This window comes from Plectrocnemia conspersa, unplaced genomic scaffold (assembly GCF_051122295.1).
Source record: "Plectrocnemia conspersa isolate PC_06_02 unplaced genomic scaffold, ASM5112229v1 ptg000009l, whole genome shotgun sequence".
Lineage (NCBI taxonomy): Eukaryota > Metazoa > Arthropoda > Insecta > Trichoptera > Polycentropodidae > Plectrocnemia > Plectrocnemia conspersa.
In genome coordinates this window covers 12,547,167-12,570,667 of record NW_028277173.1, presented here as the reverse complement: position 1 = coordinate 12,570,667, position 23,501 = coordinate 12,547,167, and positions in this window count along the sequence as shown.

Genomic DNA, 23,501 nt, shown 5'->3' with positions numbered 1-23,501 from the left:
AGTCCTACAATACAAACTTGTAAACTATAACAAAGTTTTAAAGCGAGTGTTGGTACAAAAATAAATTCAAACGCTATATTTGTGTGCAGTTATAACAATTCTAAGATTTTTGTGGGTTTTTTAGCCCAAAAAGATCCAAGATTTTTGTAGGTTTTTTGTTACAGCTACAATTTTTTTAATTATTAATAATAAAATTAAAACTTTTGCTGCGTTTTAAGGTTGCTTTTGGGGTAAAAACGATTGTATTAATATAAATATGTGTATTGAAGAAAAAATGTCAGGATTTCTATGCTCTTTTAAAGGTGTTTTAAACCAAAACACATCCTTAAATTGCTACAAATTCGTGATCTAAGAATATATTTTGAAGCCTTTGCAGTTACTTATACCAAAAAGTCATAAATGTGTGCACTTAAAAATTTGTCAAGTATTATGGATTATTTTTCAAGTATTGCAAGCTCAACAATTTTTACAAAAACAACAAAATTTAGCTCATATTCTATCCTGAGAGCTAAAAATTTGAAATCTAAGAAAATATTTTAAATAATATTTCTGTCTTTTGCATATAATTTTAAGTCGAAAAAACATTAAAATGCTTTAAATATGTCTATCAAATAAAATATTTAAGAAAAAAATATGTTTAGCAAAAAATAAAAACAAATCAAGACTTTTCCTGTCCTTTCAAACCCTAAAAAACACTTAAAATATGTATTTTTAAGTTTTGCCGTCTTATGTTAAGCCTAAATATACATAAAAATACTTTAAATGCGTATACTTGTAAATAATTATAAAAATATTGTCTTTTGCAGGTGTTTTGCACCAAAAATTTCGTATGAATGCTACAAATTAATTAGGTAAAAAAAATATTATAAAAACATTTTGTTGCTCTTTGCAGATAATTTTCAGCACAAATAATATTTAAAATTCTATAAATTTGTTTATTAAAAAAACATTAAAAGAAATTTTGCACTCTTTGCTGGTATTTTAAGCCCAACAGCTACAAATTTAATAAATAAAAATATATATCTTAATTTTATTAGACCTTTGCATGTAATTTTGAGTAGAAAATACAGATACTTGCTTTGAATTTGTTAATTAGAATAAAATTATATAGATTTCAGAGCTATGTTTTGAGATGAAAAAATCTTATAAAATTAACAAGTTTGTGAAATAAAAGACCATTTCAGAGAGAAAATGTTCAGAATTATGTTTTTTTTTTGCAGATATTTTGAGCTCAAAAAATCGAGTAAAAGCTACAAATTGAATAACTAAAGCAACATTGTAGGGCTTTGCGGATAATTCTGAGTATAAATGCAGGTAAAATATTATAAATTGGTTTATTAGAATAAAATTACTAAAATTTTGCACTTTTTGCAAATGTTTTGAGCCAAAAAACTCTCATAAAATCAACAAGTAAAAGATCATTTTAAAAACTTTTGCAGATGTTTTAAAACCAAATATACATGAAAAATTATTTCAATTCGGGTACTTAAAAATAAATGCCAAATTTCTAGTGTCTTTTACAGGTATTTTGTACCTAAAAACCCTTATAAAAGCCCCAAGATTGTGAACTACGAGAATTTTTTAAAGACTTGATGTCTTTTGCTAGTTTTTTGCTACTAAATATACATTATAAATACTTCTAATACGTGTACTTTTAAAAATTGTAAAGATTTCTAGAGTTTCTTTAAGGTATTTTGAGCTCAAAAACGCAAATAAAAATTACAAATTGAGTAACTAAAAAAATATTTTATAAACTTTTGTACGTCTGAGTAAAAATTGCAGTTATAATTCTATTAATTTCTTAATTAGAAAGATTTTTGAGTAGATGTTTTAGCAATTTCCTTGCAGATGTTTTAAACCAAAAATTTATATAAAATCAACAAGTTTGTGAATTAAAAGACCATTGGAAAGACTTTTGAGGGTGCTTTGATCCAAAATATACATTAAAAATTCTTTCAATACGGGAACTTTAAAAATATTGACAAAATTTCTAGTATCTTTTGCATATATTTTGAGCCTAAAACTCTCATAAAAGTAGCAAGTCTGTAAAAAAAAAAAATTTCCTGTCTTGCAACTTTTTTTCGACTAAATATTAGAAATACTATAAATACATTATTGGAAATACTATAAATACGTGAACTTTTAAAAAACAGTGAAAATTATAGGTGTTTTTTGAGGTATTTTGAGCTCAAAAACTCCAAATTGACGAACTAAAAAAATATTTTATAAACTTTTTAAGCCTTTTCTGATTAAAAAATGGGTAATAAATTTGGTGGGGTATTTGGATGCTTTAATCAGCGGCAGCCATTTAATTGCTATCTTTTTCTTAATTTTTGAAGTACATCAAATGTTTTGCTGTTAATAAAGTTTGTGTTTTTTTAAAAAAAGTATACCGAAGTTGGAACTTGTTTTTACCCATTTTTATACTTTACATGTTTTTAGTTTTATTGCTTATGTATTAGACAATCCAAAATATTTATGTAGCATAAAACATTTAGATACTCAAATACGTCTTTAATATTTTATCGTATATTTTAAAGTACGAAAATATTTCGCCTTTTACAACTTATCTCATATTAAAAAAACACATGTGCTATATAACAGTATAATAAATTAGTTAATCGTCACTCTCCTTCAAGAAACCTCTTGCAATAAATTAATTAAAAGAGTTGATAGCTTTAATTAAAACACTAGCCAACCCTTTCCGAGTGTTTGCCATTGTGGTTATTACCGAGCAGTAAGTGCAGCGGCACCCCGGTTTTATCTGCGCCGTAAAAAAATTAAAAAGGGGGAAAGATTTGAGGAAAGAAATGATAAAGAGGCGTTTTCATTCCAAATTGTGCATTTTCGTCACGTTTCATGGGTAGGAAAAATTCGAAAAGAAAGGGCTCGCGTATGCGCCCGAAAGTTTGGTGATAAAGCAATTTGCACATTTGAATTATTGTAAGGCCGGATTTATATACTACTTGTATTTGCGCGTGCTTGTATAATACGTGAAAATGTACTGATTGTGATCTTCGAAAATAAAGGGTGATTCAATTTTTTTTGTATTGCATTAAATTTATTTTATGATTATTTTTAAAATAAAAATTTTACAATAAAAATTAATTTATATATAACAAAATTACATATGCCTAAAAAATACTAAGATTTGAAGTCAAGCCATAAACACACAAATTAAGATAATTTTATATTTTTTGCAAAAATTATTCTTAGTGAAATAGTATATAAAGTGCTGCCATTACTGCCAAAAATATTGTGGCGATAGGTAACAATAAATTATTAATATTCCCGTCCGGTATATAAATAGACGGGACAGAAGCTCCACAGAGCATAGTCGCCCGATTACATTACGAGACTCGACTACTGGCTCCGCTCACGCCCTCGCCGATTCCGCCGACTACTTGCCGCAGCCCCGACCATGTGCCGCCATCGTCAGCCACCGTCGCCGCTGACAGTCGCCGCCGCCGACCACGCGGCCCAGGAAGCACCCGGCGCCGTCACGCACCCGTAGGGCTACGCCACTGCGACACCGAGCTCCATCACGACGACCCCCAAACTGGTGACAACCCAACGTGAGCACGAGCTCCAGCACCAGACGACACGACCCCCACACTGGTGACAACCCGACGTGAACACGCAACATTCTGATCATGACCAGCTCCGTCAACAACAACATCGACCCCCACAATAAAAACCATTACAACAAATAATGTAAATAAATAATGCTTGCAAAATACAAGCTATAGAATTAGTAAGTTGCTGCCGTTTTAATAACAAAAAGGTAACTTTTCTACTTCTGTTAATTCATAAATAAAATGTATAAGCTACAACTTATAAAACAATACACTATATATAATAATTATGCACATTATTGGCAGAAAATATGCTAAAAATACATAAAAAAATTAATCATACCTAAAAGTAAATAAATATGACACAGCTGTAAGTATATAATTTTTATATATAAATGAAACTTAAATTTGTGTTTAATTTATTGTTGAACATCCATATTTTTTGAATAAATTTACACTATACATTGTTACTAAGTCATTTTATGTAGTATTATATAAGTAAGTTTAATGTGAATAATTTAAAATAATCAAGGTACACTATTTACATTTTATTGTCTCGATTTTACCATTAATGGGCAGTATTACGTCACTCTTGTACTACAATGGATAAGTCTCCTCGTATTTATGGCTCGATCTTCTTGCGAAAAACAATTGATTCGATTTGGAATTCTTTTTTATCAATTTTGCATTATGTATTGCACAGCGATGTGTGTTCAATTTATTTTTATAGCTTTTAAAGTGTAGGCTGTACAAAATATTATAGTGTGTTAATGTTATTAATAATAATATTCAACTTTTTTAATTCTCAAGTAGTTATATAATAGGTAGTTTCAAAGTCGGTGGACATGACGGTGGCCCAATATTTTTATAATTTAAAAAGACACTAAAATATATCTGATTCGCTTCAACACGAATACTATATAAAACAAATCACGTAATTTCGAAATAGATCGACATAATGACAGTGATTATTTAGAAAATTCTCTATTTTGATCAATTTTATCGCAGCCTTTGATCTTTCCTTGCAAAAATCATTTATATAGCAGTTCAGTATTTAAGCAGATGTCAAAGACTATTTAAAATGAATTATTACAGAATATATTGGAAGTTTGTCGAGAACAAATAGTTTCAGAAATTGAAAAAACATTTAATTTAGCCGTCATACAGATGTTTCTGAAATTATACAAATAGATGTTTTTCGTTCCGAACTTCATAGAGTAATTTACGATAATATATTTTTATCCTGAAAATGTTAGTGCAGATGACATATCTAAATGTATACTTTATGAAATTCATAAAGTATTGAAAAATAATTAAATCAAATATGATGGTTTGATGAGCAGGGAGGTTAGGTTAGGTTAGGTTTAGAGGTGTACAACATAAGATATAGGTTTTTAAAAATACATATTATTTTCATTGTTATAAACTCCAATTAAACCTTATTATGAAACATGTTTCTGCATCTACTAAATATTCGAGAATATTTTAACTAAATGCAATGTTGATGCTTGTAGAATTCAGAAAGCATTGAATAAATTTTATAATGTAATTTTAGAAATCCGTAATTCAACCTTTTGTGAATCAAAAATCATATAATAACTGCTATACTATTTTATCACGAAAATTTTAAGAATTTACCATAAAAAGTTTCGAATTCATTCTCGAAAAATTTCATAATATTAATGAATTGATTGCATTATTAAATTTATTAATTGGAAAAAATTTTCAATGGATTTTCTGAAACAATCAAACTTATAAAAATATTAATTATAATACCTATGATTACGACATAATCTAAAAGATGCTTTTCAAAAAATATTAATCATGAGCGATTAACAACTCTGCAGCTCTAACAGCTTTCGATTAAAAGGAGCTTAATTTCAGAAATAAAAAATTATAATGAAAGGGTAATTGCAAAATGTTTTCAAAGCAAAAATCCAAGAATGGACTTAATATTTTAATAAAAATTGTTAATATTCCTTCTTAATATAATTTTTATTTAATAAAATATTTATTTTTATTTTACATTATCAAAATTTGTATTTTTTCAATCAACTGTAACAATGATAATAAACATATCTCAACTTGTGAATTAGACATCAGGACCGTTGTACTATTAGTACAGAAATAGATAATAGTCTACTACATATTACTGTAACACAATATTATTATAAATAAAAATAAAATACAATTTCCCAGTGTTTTTTTTTGACGACTGAGGAGTGCTCTGTCTTGAATTCAATTTGTATTGAATATAACTATTTTCTAAGCCCTAACTTTAGTAAATAAATAGATCATTTTGCAAATTCAATTTTTGCGTGATATTTAATATGTAAATACGTTTCATTTTAATGGTATCCATATATACCAAATTTGTTTCAATGTGTAATATTTAATGGCAAACAAAATGTAGGTATATCGTATATTTACACAAAGATATATGTTATTTAATTTTATTATCAATTTCATAAGAATAAAATGACTTTTCGGGGAATGAAAAAATTAGAAAAATTAGAAACATCAATAGGTTATTATATAGCTTTTTGGTTTTTATATGAATATACATAAAAAATAACATATAATTGTCATTGGCCTAATTGTCACACAATTACACAAATACATTAACACGGACACACCGCAAGAACGTATATATATGACAAGGTCAAGGACGAGAGTAGCAGTCACGGAAAATTCGTGACCATGGCTGAAGTACCACAGTCGAAATGTACATATATTTATACATGTATGTACATATATTTAAATTATTAGGTCGTTAGATTATGGTCCACATCTTGGAGCGAGTCGTCAATTGTACCAAGTGAAGCGAAAAAGTGTCACAAAATAAAACACCCAAAAAATAAAAAAAATATTTGCGAGAGGCTGTGCATTAATAATGAACACAATACAGATAAGCGTGCGCGTTTATATTTGCATACGTCTCCATTTCCACAATCGTCTGCGCGAATATGCAGAATGATGCGAATGAAAAATTGGTGCAGTATTGTGTTTATATGAGTGGCATAAATCGTGGCAGCGTAAAGGAGCCGTCTATAAAAGTTAAAGGAGGGACAATAAAACAACAAGCGACTGGGTTCCCGCAGAACATATGGAGGCATTTAAATAAAACATGGACTGTGGGAGGGCACCGCGAGACAGACTCCTGCCTCCTGCGTCACCATAAACATGCATTTTTTAACAGGACACACTCTGGCCCAGGACCTCATTGTGTGATCGTGCCCTCTTAGGTACATATATGTGCGAATTCAAATGGGGAATTGAACGCACGCACGGTAATACTGTCGATACTACTTTATTCGAGCGACGTGACAATATATTATTCAAGTGTGAACTGAGTAAAAAATGCTACGAATTAAACTAAATTAAGTTTTACTATCTTACGTATTTCTCATTAAATTTATGCTACTATAAAAAAATCACAAGATGGGAACAAGAAAATTTTTACTCCAAAGAGACACAAACAAATATCTCATGTGGTTATGAACCCACTCTAGAAGAAATAAACAACGCGTTAATGAGTCTTAAGAATAATAAGTCTCCTTGTACAGACAACCTTTTTCTGCAATAATGTTAAAAACAGGTGGGATACGTTCAGCACATACTCAAAATAATTAGAAATATTTTGCAATAGGAAAAAATACCCTCAAAATGGAATAAAGAATTTATATGTACCATACATAAGAAAAGTGATATGTACCATACATAAGAAATGTGATATGTTCGATCTACAGAGGTAAAACATTATAAAATACAGCATATCATATATTAATATAGCGAGCCGCATGTAACGATGTGGAGAAAAAATAGTAGAGAAATAAATAGTATTAAATCAGAAATAATGATAATTTTTATGTATTGTAAAAGGAAAAACTCACTTTTCGGCCTCGGAGTCCGACGACGGGAATTCAAAATTTGAAGATTTCGTCACGGTGATAGTTTTATGATTGTTCATCTAGTTTAATCAATGTATTCCTTTAATCCTTACACACATTATGTATATATTTCATTTTCATAGTTATAACATACCTAGTTAATTTGCAATCCGATTATTTATATTCAGTCAAATCAAACAACGCCCATGACGAACTAAAGAAAATTATTGTCGCGTAGCAAAATTTTGTTTATAAATAATAATTATTCAAAATTGTTGTCATGTTACTGTCGGCCATCTTGTTTTATATTTGAATGCTTATTTTTCATTGGTCGACAACAAAAGAAGGCTCGAAAATCATCGTGCCAACTCTATTTTTATTTTAATTAATTATAATTAAATATATTTCATTTGTTTACGTGTATTATTATATACCGTTAATACAAATCGATACGATTTACGGAGTAGAATATTGCATATAATGTTTAATTTTGAAGCGGCTTAGAACAATTATATTTAAGAAGATTCTTTATTTCTCCTTTCTCCCGGCAACTATGTAAGAAAAATAAAAATAACTTGTAAAAAGTCTTCCACTGGATGCTTCCTCTAAATAATTAACATAAAATTATAGTGTGTTTAATTAAGTTAGATTATAGTCTATCTCTATCTTATTATATGTAAGTTATTAGTACTTTTGCTAGTTGTCATGATATTTATTATCGTAATTAAATATATTTGCTAGTTTGAACATATTTACGTTTAATTATAACATTATCTTTCAACAGATTACTTGTCAGTATATTGAGGTGAGTTTTTAATCTGTTCAAATATTGTTAACTTATCTTTGTAACTGTTTATTTTATATTGACACTGTTGCAGTTACTAAATATATAATTGTGAGGCACAAACCAAGGAGCAAGGGTCAGCAACATGAGAAATTTATTCTGGAATCTCTCAAGAATGTCGATATTGGATATGAATACACGCTGATTTTATGATAGTGTTATATAATATTTATTTTCCAATAATAAGCCTGAATTTAGTATTATGAGTCAGTACAGTCTGCGAAGTTGAAGTCCTAGATGCTTATTTTTGCTCCAAATATGATTTTTCCAGATCAGTCTTCTGTCGAGATGAATTCCAAGATATTTGGCGGAGTTTCCTTGTGGTATTAATTTCCCGTTATGGGGTACCGAAGGATAAGAATCTTTCAGCAGCGTGAATGTAACATAGATTAATTTAGTTTCATTATCTCTGATTCGCCATTTAAAGAGCTAAACTTGGACTTTTTACAGATGATCTTGCAGTCTCTCCGATGCTATTTTTGGATCAGTGTAAGACGCCATTATTGTAGTGTCGTCTGCAAATGAAGCAATTCTTGTTGAATTCGTGTGAGGAAAATCTATCGCTTATAACAATATCGTTCAAAAGCACTGCTCTGTAGCACACCCGATGATATTTGGTACAGTGTTTTGTTTACTCATCTTATCTTTCAGGTACAATTAAATGAATAAGAAGATGTTGTGTGGAAGCAGTCTCTTAATTTTGTAGAATAGTCCAGTATACTACAAGCCTGTGCTTTATCTAAAAATTCAGACGTTTAATTATTTATTTTTAAATCAAAATTATTGATTTGGTACGAGATTACGTTCCTTTTATACCGGTTTGATTATTTTTAATAGTATTTTTTCTAATATTTTTGACGATACAATTGACAAACATCTTTATATGCTATTAACTGTCTCGAACCAGCATTGTAACACATAGATTATTTTGCTCAATCAATGCAGCACCCAAGTGTCGAGCTCTTGACTAAATGTTTTAAAACAGCAGTAGCTGTAAAATGACAGTCACTATCACTCATAGTCGTGATTTTATCTACGTCTATGGCGACAGATTTTACAGTAACAGCACATTTTTTTTTCGTGCTCAAGATAAGGTTTGCTTATTGCTAATAAAAAAGCATATTATGACAAAAACAAATATTTTTGAGTACGATTGAAATTTAACAAAAGCAATCTTAATGGTCACATTGTTTTATGTAATATTATTACAGCTAAATTAATACATTTTAAATAAAAATAAGTTGGTAACGGTATGAAAGAACAAGTTTTGCCAACAAGCCGATAAAACGAGACGAATATATGTTACAACCTATTAATATGAATTGATTGCCCTACTCAGATCATTACGATAATATATGTGATATACAACATATGTAGATTATACCCAAGAATATATGATAGCATGCATTATATCATCCCCTTCCCATTGTTTATAGACATGGGTACATGTGTAGGCAGTAAGAAGAGCGGGTGCCAATAAAATTTTATCTGCGATCCCATTCAGATGAGCGGCAAGGGCGTTCCTCTGAATGATTGATGCCGTGTAATTCCATGATTACCGTTGCCATCGCGTTCTCCATCGTTTTTTTCTGATCCGCGCCGTGTTCGTATTTCACCCGAAGTCGTATAAAACAATGGTCCCATATCATGAAATATTCCCCCGGTCCCGGGATACGTACGTGAGATATGACGGGAGACGAGCCAGAAACGGGAAATGCGGCAGGCACGAGAAAAATCTTTGTAACAAAGTCCCGCTCGATAATTCGCTTTGAGACTGGCTGCCATAATCTATAAATTTGAGATAATACAGTAACTTTTCAACCAAATGAGATTATATGGATTGTATGTATCTATTATTTATGGTGTATAACGCCATTTAGTTATTGTAAAAATCATGTATTACCGAAATAAAATTTTTACCATCATTATATACAAATACGAAAATTTAAGTTATTTTTAACAAATAACTCATCTCTATTAAATGTATGCTTGTGTTGGTTATAGCAAACTATATACATAGAAAGTCATCTATATTGGCTTAAAAATCGATGACATACTATGTATATTTTATAGTTTTACTACTTTTCAGCTTTCTATTGTTGCACTCAGATTCAATCTAGGGATAAAATTAAATAAACTATTACTAGGTATTTAGGTTTTTCGTGCTTTTCATTTTTTAAGAAATTATAATTCACATTTTCACTTAGTGACTTTCTCGAGAAAATTTAATAATTAAAAAAATATATGTAATATATAGTATGCGATTATAATAATACTGTATATAATTGTGGGTATATTTATATTATTAATGAATGAAGTGCTGAATGATCGCTGTAGAATTTTTTATAATGAACGCAAAAAAATCGAAGGACCAGAACGGGTCAATCTACTTTGATTGATTACAGAGCGAAGGAAGCTTGAGAATTTTCAATTTGGAATTTTTCTACAAATTTCTCGAGAAGAAGCACATGTTATTACCAAACCCAAAAATGTAATAATTCTATAACATTTGTTGGATTTTGTGTTATTATAGCCGAACTGAAATATGTCCATGACATATCTTTCATTTAAAAAATATAACTCCTTGACGATATCGATTCACATTATACTGTTGAAAAATACAAACATCTAATTACTTTCCGTTGGATCATGTTGTGTTCTTTTATATTTTCATTTTTTTCTTTCTCTAATGAGCAAGCCTTTTTTACTTTAATATGTATATTTAAGAATTTTCCTGAACCAAAACATAGTTTTCCTCCTTATTATCAAAGTACTTGCTTTGTATGTAATTGGATTCTCCATTAAGGATCTGTTTTCATACTGATTTATGCTCTTTTAATGGCGCATTCCCTCGTTCGATGTTACACTGTTATATAACCATGCCATCGGGTATTTTAAATGCTGGATTAGCTCAATATTGTTGTTGACCTTTCACTGTTAGATGGATTGGATGATTGTGTCCTTTATTGCTTACCGTGGCCTTGGTCTTTGGTATATTTATAGTGTCAGCTAAAGCATCTCTGTCTGTCTATACACATATGATTTAAAATTTAAGTTTAAATAACCATTCATAGCCCCTTGAAACGTATTATATATAGTAAAAAACATAAAACACTTACACACAGAAAAAATACATCTCCGTCGATTTCACGCAAATCTGAAAAGCGTCCAATACATCTCCGTCGGAGCGTAAAAAAACAAGACATATTGAACCTGTTCAAAAATTTACATATCTCCGCGAAGGCGCTAAAATGAAATAGCTACCATTTTACCGGGGATCGTGTCTCGCAAGCCCGATACGAATCATCAGTCACTCGCGCGGCGGGCCATTAAAGGGTGCGACGTTTCGGCGTAGGGTCCGCGAGCATGTTCGCGCACCGCCATGGAGTATTGACTGCGTCGATAAAAGGATTGCGCGTCCGTCGGTGGCATTTTCGCGATTTATGGCCGCTGCCGCGAAAAAAGCGTATCGTAACTCAAGGCTTGACTTATTGGCCGAGGAGGAAAAAGTCGGTCGACAGCCCTTATCAGAGGCAGTTTCATAAATCTGAGCTCTGGTAAGATATGGTTGATTGCGTCAGAGGCTTTATAGAGAGCTTCGGCGTAATTCTCTTATTAGATCGCATATGCCGGCTATTATTGTATGACTTGATATAAATACGATTGTTGTTGGGCGAACTGTTTGAAAAGATGCTCGAGCAGCAGTGTTTTACTACAAATATGTCGATTTCTTTAAATATAAATAGGCCAAATCCACTAATTATTGTAAATTATTTAATAATGCCACTCTACTCTTACCACTGTACATACCAACTAATAGGTTACACCATTGTCACTGAAAGTAACACTGAAATATGTCCAAAAATATCTTCAATCTTTTGCTAACGAACTTGTCAGAAAATACAGTGTGTTTTTTCAACTAACTAATTGTTAAAAATGCTGCCTCTGAAGAGGACAGGAGATGGAAAAGATCCAGATAAATCTAGGTGATGTTTGATAATCTTTAGTCAAAACTTTATCCCTTAGATCTTTTCAACGCAGAAATGCTACTAATCGTATCACATATGGTGTTGTTTTTCTTTATAAATCTAAATTCAACAAACTTAATTGTCCATAGTCATACAGCAAATTTTTATGATTATCTCCCCTTTCTTCAATAAAATTAATGATTTCGTCCATCAAATCTTTAAATCTTTACATAACTTGATTCGGCTTGACTACCTCACATCTGTGTGTAAAATTAAGTCCATGTTTCTTGTTGTTTTTGTATTTCATTTGAAAAAGTAGCCGTTAAAAAGATTTTCCTCTAATCGATTTCATAATTTTAAAAACAATATCTATTACACTTTTTGTGTTAAGTCTCTTGTTATACAAAACTAATTAATTAATAATGCAGTGAAAGCTTAAAATATCTGACAAATCTTTGTCATTCTAACATAAGGTAATAAATCCATTAACAGGACAAGTTTTAATAATGGCAACTGTATCTTGGTTACGTATTTCTTGAATCAGGTAAGAACATCAATACATTGAGTTCTCCCTTGCAAGAAAATCGTTCCCAACGAATAGAAAATGAATAGAAAAATCTGTAAAAATCTTCTTATAAAAACTAGCAGTTGTATAATATTCCCTAAATATGAAGAAAATTAAATAGATACGTTGATTAATATCATAAAGCGTTCATTTACATTTTTTCTCATTTTTGTATTTCAAGATTATTGTATAACTTGAATGTATATTTTTATTTTGCCATTGTTTTCAAGTAATTAATCCGTGAATTCAATTAATGTTTCTTTAACAAACTCGCCCTCTGAAAAATTTGATAACTCGTTCGTAAAGAAGCAATTGTTTTGATAACATGTTTTTGTTGCGTAGTTAATCCAAATTTTAATACTTATCTTTTCTTATTTTAAAATTAATAGAAAACTCAGATTGAATTTTAACATGTAATCTGTTCAAATGGCGCTCCAAATTCCCTTTTTTAAGTAGTGCGATGGAAACGCCACATATAAAACAAACATTTTTTTCAACAATTACGAAAAATATATTAAATTCCATTCCTCATAAAAATTATACGGTTATTAGGGTTTCAACCACCTACATAATTTATTTATTTTTCATTCTAATGACGATTTTGAACAAATAAAAAGAAAAATCTACATCTCTAAAGAAACCACACAAGAATAAAAGAGAGATCTCGTTACCAAGAAATTGCGTTAATAATTGAAAATATTGCATATCCGACCCGAAATGTTTTTTACTCATAAGTACCGCTGAAAAACTACTCATTGTTTGGAAAAGTCACGCGCATATGTTCTACCTTGCGAATAATAATATTATTATTCTAATTTTTGGTTACAGAGTGCTGATGTGGCCATCTGGTCCGTTTTTCTTTTAATGCATTAACACATTTTGTGTGTCCATGAAGCGATGCATTTGGCTCACAAATATCCTCATGATAACAGAGAGGAGAGACGCAGAAGATCGTCCAAAGAACATTAGCTGCTCCACCGAAATCACAGCCGACAATAATACAACTCGACATGCCAATGAAGACTGCCCGAGCTGTAAGACCTGTCATTTCAACTCCAACGCCTGATAACGGCATCTACATTTTTTAAATATGTGGTAATGTATGTATATATAATAACTGTTACCAGCTTTTCCGGCAGCTATTTGGCTACAAAATTACACTTTTTCGGCCTTAAAAATGATTGTGAATATATCGATACATTTAGTCGCGATCGACTTGTTGGCCAAGCCTAATATGTATATTTATAATGCAAATAACTGTAAAATGTTAGATACTATAAAAAAATACCATCTGTAGACTCTTAACTTTACAATAAAAATAATACTGCGAATTATTCGTAGCGACATTATTACAAAAAAAATACGTTGTCTACTAGAGACCAGAACGATAGACCAGAGGTATAGTAGTGACTAATACCCGAAAGACCTGGTTTCAAATCCCATACTAACCTTGGGGTTTTTAAATATTTGGTGATTATTATATAATTTTAATTCCGATCGATCATCACAGCTTAGCTTTTTCTAAATTTTTCTAATCTCACGGATAAATATCATAATGATTTATTCAAATAAAGCTAGGTCGCACATATAATGTATACAAAATATCTAATAATGAGCTATTTCAGCTCATTTATGTTCAAAAAATACTTTATACATATATGATTATAAAACAATGTAATTATAATGTAAACCTTAAAATGTACTAGATTATTATAACTAATTAAAAACGATTTTTGGGTATTATTTCAAAGCAAAAATACTGAAAAACAATGAATTAATTTTAAATTCAACACCTTTTAAAGAAAAACCAATGCTACTGAAATCAGAATTTGATTAAATTTGAGTCGAGTTTTTCTTTAAAGTTTTCCATCCTAATTGTTGCTAATTTTCTGATTGCAATTTATATCTTCTTGCCTTGTATTTTAAACAAAATTATGCGTGTTTTAAATCACTACACTATTATATCTATTAAACTAGCTTTCCGTTCTTTAGGTGCTGTGGTCGCCAAACTATTTTGATTGCTTTCCCCTAAAACAAATTAAATTAGTGCATACACCCGAATATGGTGCTAACTCTTCTAAGACTACTAGTTAAAATCTCGTTTATTTGATGTTTATGATCATGTAATTATCACTTGGCGAACCCCCAAGTGTCGATTCGCGTATCCCAAGACCACTGCTCTATGAACCATATACATACATATTTAATCTATTTTTCTCATTAAGGTGAATAAATAAATATTAGACTAATATGCAAGGTCTATTCTCTTTAGAAAATAATACAGCTAACAAGTATACAAAATAATTATTTGTGTACGGAAAGTATTAATAAAAAACACTGATAATGAAAACGAAAGGATTTTATTGTCAATAATTATAGTTATTTCGTTATATTTTAATATAGCGAAATAACTATTATTATTGAGGCATACTTTTTACAGCTTCGTTTACGAATCTGTAAACAAGTATGCCTATGCTGATAATTTTTTCATAAATTTAGCTCCAGCATATTAACAAAATAGTATTATAATGCATATTTACAAATCTATTATACTTTATTGAAGGAATTTTATTTTTAGCCGATAGACCATAAATAAATGTTATTCTAATTTCTCCCATGGGAAATCTTCGCAACCCATACATATAATACAAAAAAAAAATCACAATTAACCTTCAGCTAATATATATAAACATAAACCCACATTTATCTGATAAAAGCCTAATAAAAGCTGTGTATGTATACATTTATACTAAATTTGATTAGAGTTCAAAAGAATAAATATTAAATAGTTTGCATCTCTTCGCAACGTTACAACTGTACCCACCTGCTAGCCGGCGGTATAAATGGAGCTATCATGTCGACCGCTAGATTTATGCCGCATGAATTTTCAATATTCCTCAGGTAACCGATTCGGAATCGTTTCTTTTACCGGGACCCACCCACACACCTGTATAAATGCCGAACGAAACTCGCAGACTCCATAAGCTCCGAGGTCAACGATTTATCGTTTGTTTACAAATTTTAGTAAGGAAGGTCATGATTAACTGACCTCCGCACAAAAGCAAAATGATTGATTCTTCCCGACCACCCATCTTATTATCCACTACTACAGGGAAATTAAATTAATGTTTGCAGGTTTTTTACCCTTAATCACCGAACGTATTCATCTTATTATACATATATACTTATGATATTTTATACCTGTTGATTGATTTATAATTAAGTTTTTGAATATATTTAATAATTACGATTTTTTAATATTGCTTAATTTATTATTAATTTAATAACGAATCGAATGGCTTACACCAGTTTTATGAAGTCGCTCAGTTATATAACAATAGCAGATTAAAATACTAAATTTACTTTTGCAGAAATTAATGCGTTAAATGCTGTGAGAGTATTACTTTTCAGCAACACCTTTCAAATATGTATATCCTTAGTAGATCTCCAGCCTTTATACTTCAGGAAAATTTTTTACAGGAATGACAAAAACAGCAAAAACTTTTATTCTTAAACCTATTAACTCGCTTTCTCTTTCGACTCGATAAAGTGACTATTTATAAATCCAAGTTATAAAATCGTCATCTTTACATGCGTGCATACATAATAAGTTTGCCTCGCGAACGTCAGTATCCGAAGCGGGGACCGTTTCTCTTTTTGAAATAGGTCGCCCGTCGGATTCCCGAGAGCGACCCTGTACAAGTATGTGCTCGGCTTGCCTCGGCTGTATTATACAAAACGTAATAGAGACAACTAAATCGTTCGGTATTATTGAAACTAAATTGTCGTGACGTGGAAACATGAGAGCTGCCTTCGCCATGTACAGGGGATGTCATGCCGCGCAGCCTTGGTCACAACGACTCAATCCTATGACTTCGCTGTGCCCTTTTTTTGGTTCCATACGGCATATATCAAAGCATCGATATATTATTAATGTACATGTATGCATCTGTGTGTAGCTCCATGATAAGGAAATGTGATTCGACTGCCTACGACAATCACTTATTATTTTCATGAAAGGTAAATATATACATAAATTAATACCACCTAAATAAACGAGAAGATAAATAAAATTAAAAAATGTCTACTTAAATATGGACAGGCTGCGGTATCGCTATGAATACAAAGGTGCACCTTGTATGAATGCTTTTTGCTAATATTCTTATATGGTATAGGAAGATACATGGTACACGCCATCAATACTTAATGTTTAAAATGTGTCGGTAAATAACATCTTACGCTTAATAAACAATATTATAGATTACAATTTCATGCTTTTCTACGCACTTTTTTAAAGTTCCATAAGGTTAATCGTAACTGAAAACAAATAATGAGTAATATAGGAATATATGTATTTTATTGGAATAAATTGGCGACTGGTGCTCTTACTCCTAGTATAAGAAAGTAATAGACGATCAAAAACGATGTTTTTTATACTTATTTATTGTTTAAAAAAACAAGATTTAGCCACCGTGCTTTCAAAAACAAAGCCGACAATGTAATAAATTAATGAAAGTCAAAAAAGAAATGGTACAAAGTGGTTTTTGTACACAGTCGTTCTATTGATTTTTATTAATACTCATAGACAACACAAAAAGTATCAGCGTATAAAGTATTTTTAGAAGTACCTGAATGTAAGAAAGATTGTTTAAAATCTTTTTATTGTTTGAAACACAAAATATGCATAAATAGACAGACGGATAATTGGTCATAAATGTTGTATAATATTAATAACTAGCGGACCCTGCAATGCTTCGCTATTGCTAATTTTACAATTAAAATTCGACATCATTTCATTTATTCGATTAAAATTACATGAATAAAATTATCGAATAATTTTACCAAAAATTAAGTGTAGAATATCTACTCGCTTTTAATTTTATTTTAATTAAATAAATAAAAATGAATTAATTATTTACCTTCAAGATATAGGATGTTTTTGGGGATTCCATTTGGCGTATATATATAAACAAATCGCATGATTTTCCTACACGGGAGCGTGCAACGTATAATTGACCATGAGAAAAACATGGATTCTCTAAATCCAATCGACATACTTACAACGATTGACCTTGTGATTCGTTTATCATTATTGCAAAAGCCAGTTTAATTGAAAATTGCAATCGTTTTAATAGGAATGGCATATCTGTTGGAATCATTGGTATGCGTGGTAGCAGCTACTCCTTTGAATTTGCCAGTTAAAATTATTGCTTCGATGACATTTTGTAACTATTCATTGACTGCAAATCTGGTACCATTGCAAAGACAGGGTGGAGCAACGTTTCTAAGAAGAACAATAGGAACACCAATCTTCAAAATCATGACGTGTAGTCAGTGGCGTAGCTAGGGTATTTGCCGCCCAGGGCGATCCTTAAAATTGCCGCCGCCCCCCCCCCCCTATACATTTTTTGCGGGGTCATAAAATCAGAATTTGTTAAGATAATAAATTGATTATTATTAAGCTCTTGTTATTCCTAGCTTTTTATATGTTTTAATGCATTCAGGGTTAAGAACCACACTAGACGATCCCATCGCGAATATGCCGCCCCCAAGCAAGTGCCGCCCGCCCCCTCCGCCCCCCCATAGCTACGCCACTGCGTGTAGTAATAATCTAGCTAAAGTAAATGTATTCAAGAATTCATTTGGATAATTTACTGCTTCATCTTGATTCATAACATTATATACTGATTTATAAATATATGTTTCGCCTGGTAACACATGATGAATATTTTTAATAATAATAAATAACATTTACAGTAAAATATGTATAAATACGGTGTAATAAATTGAACAAAACACATAACCATTTGACCAGTAGGGCGAAGCTGAGCTCTGATTTTGAAAGTATATTTCATGAAATAATTAATTATGGTAATTGATTTTAGGCTGTTTTGGTGTCGTTGCTGCATAAAAATACAACCAAAACGACAACACTTTGGTCGCATAAATATCAATTGCATTGGATCAAACATTGCAAGATTTACGTGGAAGCAAACGGCCATTCGGTGTTGTGCTATTATTATTAGCAGGTAATTTTCGCCAGACTGGCGAAAATTTGCAGATGTCATTATACCAGAAATTTAAGATACATTTAAATAATAATTAGAGCTGCGTCGAGCTTTTTCAATTTCATCTATGGGCTATAAAAAATATACGACGTCGACGATATGACATGAGATGACGTCAAAATTATCGGGAGCGTTTTGAGTCTGATAACACTATAAAAACAACAGCGTTATCTGCTATATTTTATTCAAACACTTCCGACACTAATAAGAAGAAACTGTGAAGTTTTTAATGAAATCGGTCCAGTAGCTTTTTAATTTCGAGTCAACACACATATGAACATTGCCTCTTATTTATATAAATTGCTCATAAACTAAAATCAAAATTTGACTTGCTTGTTAATTATATTTCCCAAAAAAAAAAACATGAAGACAGCAATAATTACTACATTTTTATTTAATATATACAAAGAAACTGTTCCAACTCTTAAATCCTTGAATTTTTTCGCAAAATTCATAAGCCTGTAACAATATATCATTGACTTAGCAATAAAGCATTTACGTCGACATTAAATGAATGGACAACTATCAGATTTGCCGACTAAACGATATTTAAAGATACTAAACACTTTAAAATAATTAGGTATAGTTATAATGTAATTAGAAAACAATTCATAATCAAACAAAAACATCTATAATTCTCAATTTTCTACAAAACATGCTGGATCGTAGTGAACATTGAAAGGGATAATGATATAATTAGAATATTTGATATATCGAAACAATAATTATCGGGGTATTCGTATGTTTGGGTTGTGCTAATCACTAAAAATGGTGAAACTTGCGAGCGGTACTCTGATTATTTTTTTTATTACCATTTAATTAAAATAATAATAATGTCAATATCGGTAATCCCTGTATTATTATAATCCATATAGTTTAACGTGTTATATTAACGAAGTGTTTAAAATTGTCTTTAAATCAAATTTTGCATATGAGTATCTAAGTGGCTATATAAAATTGCATATTTTTTTTTTACGTTCAACGTTTAAATGCAAAGCTGTAGAGTTGAATAAGTTCTATTAAAGGAGTTCTTAAAATTATCAAGCTAAATTACACCCGTTATTTTACATATTGGCATTGAACATAAATTATTAAATTGTGTATAAATAGCAAGAATAACATAACATAAATCTGTGAAAAAATCCTTCAATTCTGATCTTCCACAGTAATTATTTGAACAAGTTAAGTTGAATCGATGTCTTGAACAGGTGTTGGACTCGTAACAAATGGGGTCTGGTTCGATTCCCATGCAAGTCGATCCCGACCGGACGATTATTGAAAAATAATAATATGGTAATAAAACATTCACCGATATCAATTGTAACACATTTCTGAGTACAGCCAACCTATCATAGAGTTCTGTATTATTATTTATATTTTATTATGTAATGTACACATTACACCTTTCAATAACATGTTGTATAACATGACACACACCTAAGAAAAAATAAGAATAAATCTTATATACAATTATTTAAATGTTCCTTCTTGCCTACATTTTTTTGAGAATAGCACATATTATATTATTCTTAGAATTCTTAATTCAATGAGTTATTTATAATGATTATATTTGGTCAGCATCCAAAACCTTTCACATGCGCTAACTGATCCTTAGCGCGCGAAAGGTGGTCTGTACGTGGATATGGAAGATTTATAAACCACGAGCTTGAGATCGCTTATAATTTGGCGTGGATACATAACTAAAATTCTCGTATCGTAAACGTTGTACTTCTGCTGTACAATGAAAGGAGAAATTGATTTTAAAGATATATTAAATTATTTATATAATAAATTTCGCCTGAACAATATTTTCCAACCTGTAATTTATTATCTAGTTTATATATGTTTCAATGAACTAACTGATCGATTAAAAATAATTTATAGAATAAATTCTAGTATCGAACATTAGTTATAGAGTAACTCGCAATATTTTGCAATTTAATTTACGACTCGGTGACGTTAAGCTGTCATTAGGAGCAATTATTCCAATTGTGGCATTCATTCGATATTGAAAGTAAAACGTTGGTACTTGTGATTTTTTTTATTTATATATATGTGTGTATGTAAAATAATTAATCAACTAGAATTACATGTTTTGTTAACAAATATACAATATTATATATTTTACTAATGTTATTTTTAACAGTATATTATTGTATGTACATTGAATATACATTAATTTTTAACCCTATAGTGCACGATTTAAAATAAATTATGATTTTTTGTTCGCTTCTTTATATGTATTATTTTTATTATATATTTTTTTGTGTATTGAAATAATACAATTATTGTTTTCGACCATTGTGACGCATTGGGGTAACCTGTTAGGCTACGATGGTCTTAATTTAATTAAAATAAATAAATAATTTGCCACATTTCTATTAAAATATGTGATACAAATTCCAAATGTTTTCTTAAATGCTCATATAGGATGAGGATTTATGGAAATCCTTACTATGAATTATGCCTATTTTATTGTAGAAACTGTCGAATATGCTAAAAATTAATATTTAAATCGTCTCAATAACCCTTTAAATTCTTTCGTCAATGAAAAATAAAAGATATAGATTAATAAATGTAGTGGAAAAAAGCAAGCATAACATCGTACCTAAATGAAATCTATGACGTACGCCACTTGTTAAACGAATGGGAAAATTTTCATTTATTTTTACAGCTATTATTCTATCCGACAATCAAATTAGTTACTACGAAAGTGTATTTGATTAAATTTAGATAAATTAAATTACAATAATTAACTAATTCTGTTGAGCATTATTTTCAATTGCTGCAACCACTGCACTATTTTGACGGACATGTTTCACTGGGGTTATTTTGTATCCCGTTTTGGCTCGTTAGATATTTTTTTGTTCCGTAATAAAAAAAAACAATCAAAAAATATTTTTTTAAATGACTACACTCAGCTAGAGTTATTTACGAGTAATGAGTGATGTGTGATTACATAGATAACAATATAGCACGAACGTAATCTAAATATGTTTTTTTTCAATTTTAACAAAGCCATCGTTCATCGTTTTTAAATAGTATAAAATCAGCGCTCCTCAACAATTTGAGAGGCGGCTTTCAAAACATCGAACACCACAGCAATAATTACTCATTCATAAAAGGGGCAATTACGGTGATTACGTGGGAGGTGCAGCCATTCGTGAAGTCGTGTCCGATACGGTGGTCATACATCAGCCTCTATCTTCTCTCTCCTCTTCCTGGCCGGATCAAAAAAAATCACCGTCGGGCGCTATAATTCCGTAATTGATTATTGAGCTAAATACCGACATTGGCGGCGTCGTGACGCCGGCGCCGATAAATAAACGTGATCCGCAATTCATTCTGACGCCAAACTCCACTCCACTCGGACAGCTCTCTACTATATGGTAAGTGCGCGTGGCGAAAAAAACTGAGGTAGGTACTCAAGCAAGATTTTGTAGAAAGTGGTCGGACACGCTGTAATTACGCAATTTCGGATAGATAAAATCGTGAAGATGGGTCCCGCCGAACGATTATGGGATATATGCAAAAATTGTTATTATCGAAAATCGGTAGCGTAAATTATATACATATATGTAATAGTCTGTACCCAATGTTCCCTGGGATTAAGATTTAATGCAAATAAATTATATTGTTATATTTACATACATTTATCGGAAGGCAGTTTTTCGGAAAGAGTGCGTGAATTTAATCTTATATAAAGTTAAAGCGTCAACGGAAAATAACAAAAGAATGAAGACAAAAATACATATTCTAAAATAAATTGAAGGGCATCACTTCAGAGTTCTAAAATGCAACTAGAATGACATCCAATATAATATATATTTATTACATTGAGGATATATAATTATTACTATGCATTCTTCCCGGGGCTTCATAACATCAGTCCCGGTTTCACAAAATTTCAGAAACGACTTTTTTAGCTCTCACCTGCATCCGTATTCCTACCTAGCAATCTTAACATCCCAAAATAAACAAAAAATTTCGAAATTATCTTTTTTTTAGTTGTTCCGGTTTAGAGTTTAGAGTAGCGCCCCAAAGAGCAAAACTTTACTTTAAAGTTGGTTAAAGAGATAGAATAATGCAAGGACTGCTGAGCCATTCCGAATTGCCCGCCTGTCACTTGCAAAAATATAATCATTATTCGATCAATGAACTTCATTGGAGAAAATGTCATTTTATGAAAAATATGTTCAAAAACTTCACTGCAAGTGAACCACCGATTTTTTAAAGAGACATGCATCAATCTTACATTGCCAACACATCGTCAGTATTTACTTTAAGGGGTGTTTTGATTTACTTGGGACATGCCCACCAAAACGTTTCGATGGGCATGTCAAGATACTTAGACCAAGCCGAATAGACGCGGGATGAACCTACGTATTAAGTCCATCATGGCGCATTTGGGAAACGTGTTAATGTGTTAAGTCATGATGGTAAGATTTGTAATAAAAAATAACTATGTAGAAAGACGAAAATAAAGAGAATAAACAAGTGTATTCGCTGGTCCTTCGATACCGGATAAGTCTTTCAGCGTACGTTAAAATGACACGTGAATCAAGAAAAACCCTGACTTCTCATCGATAGG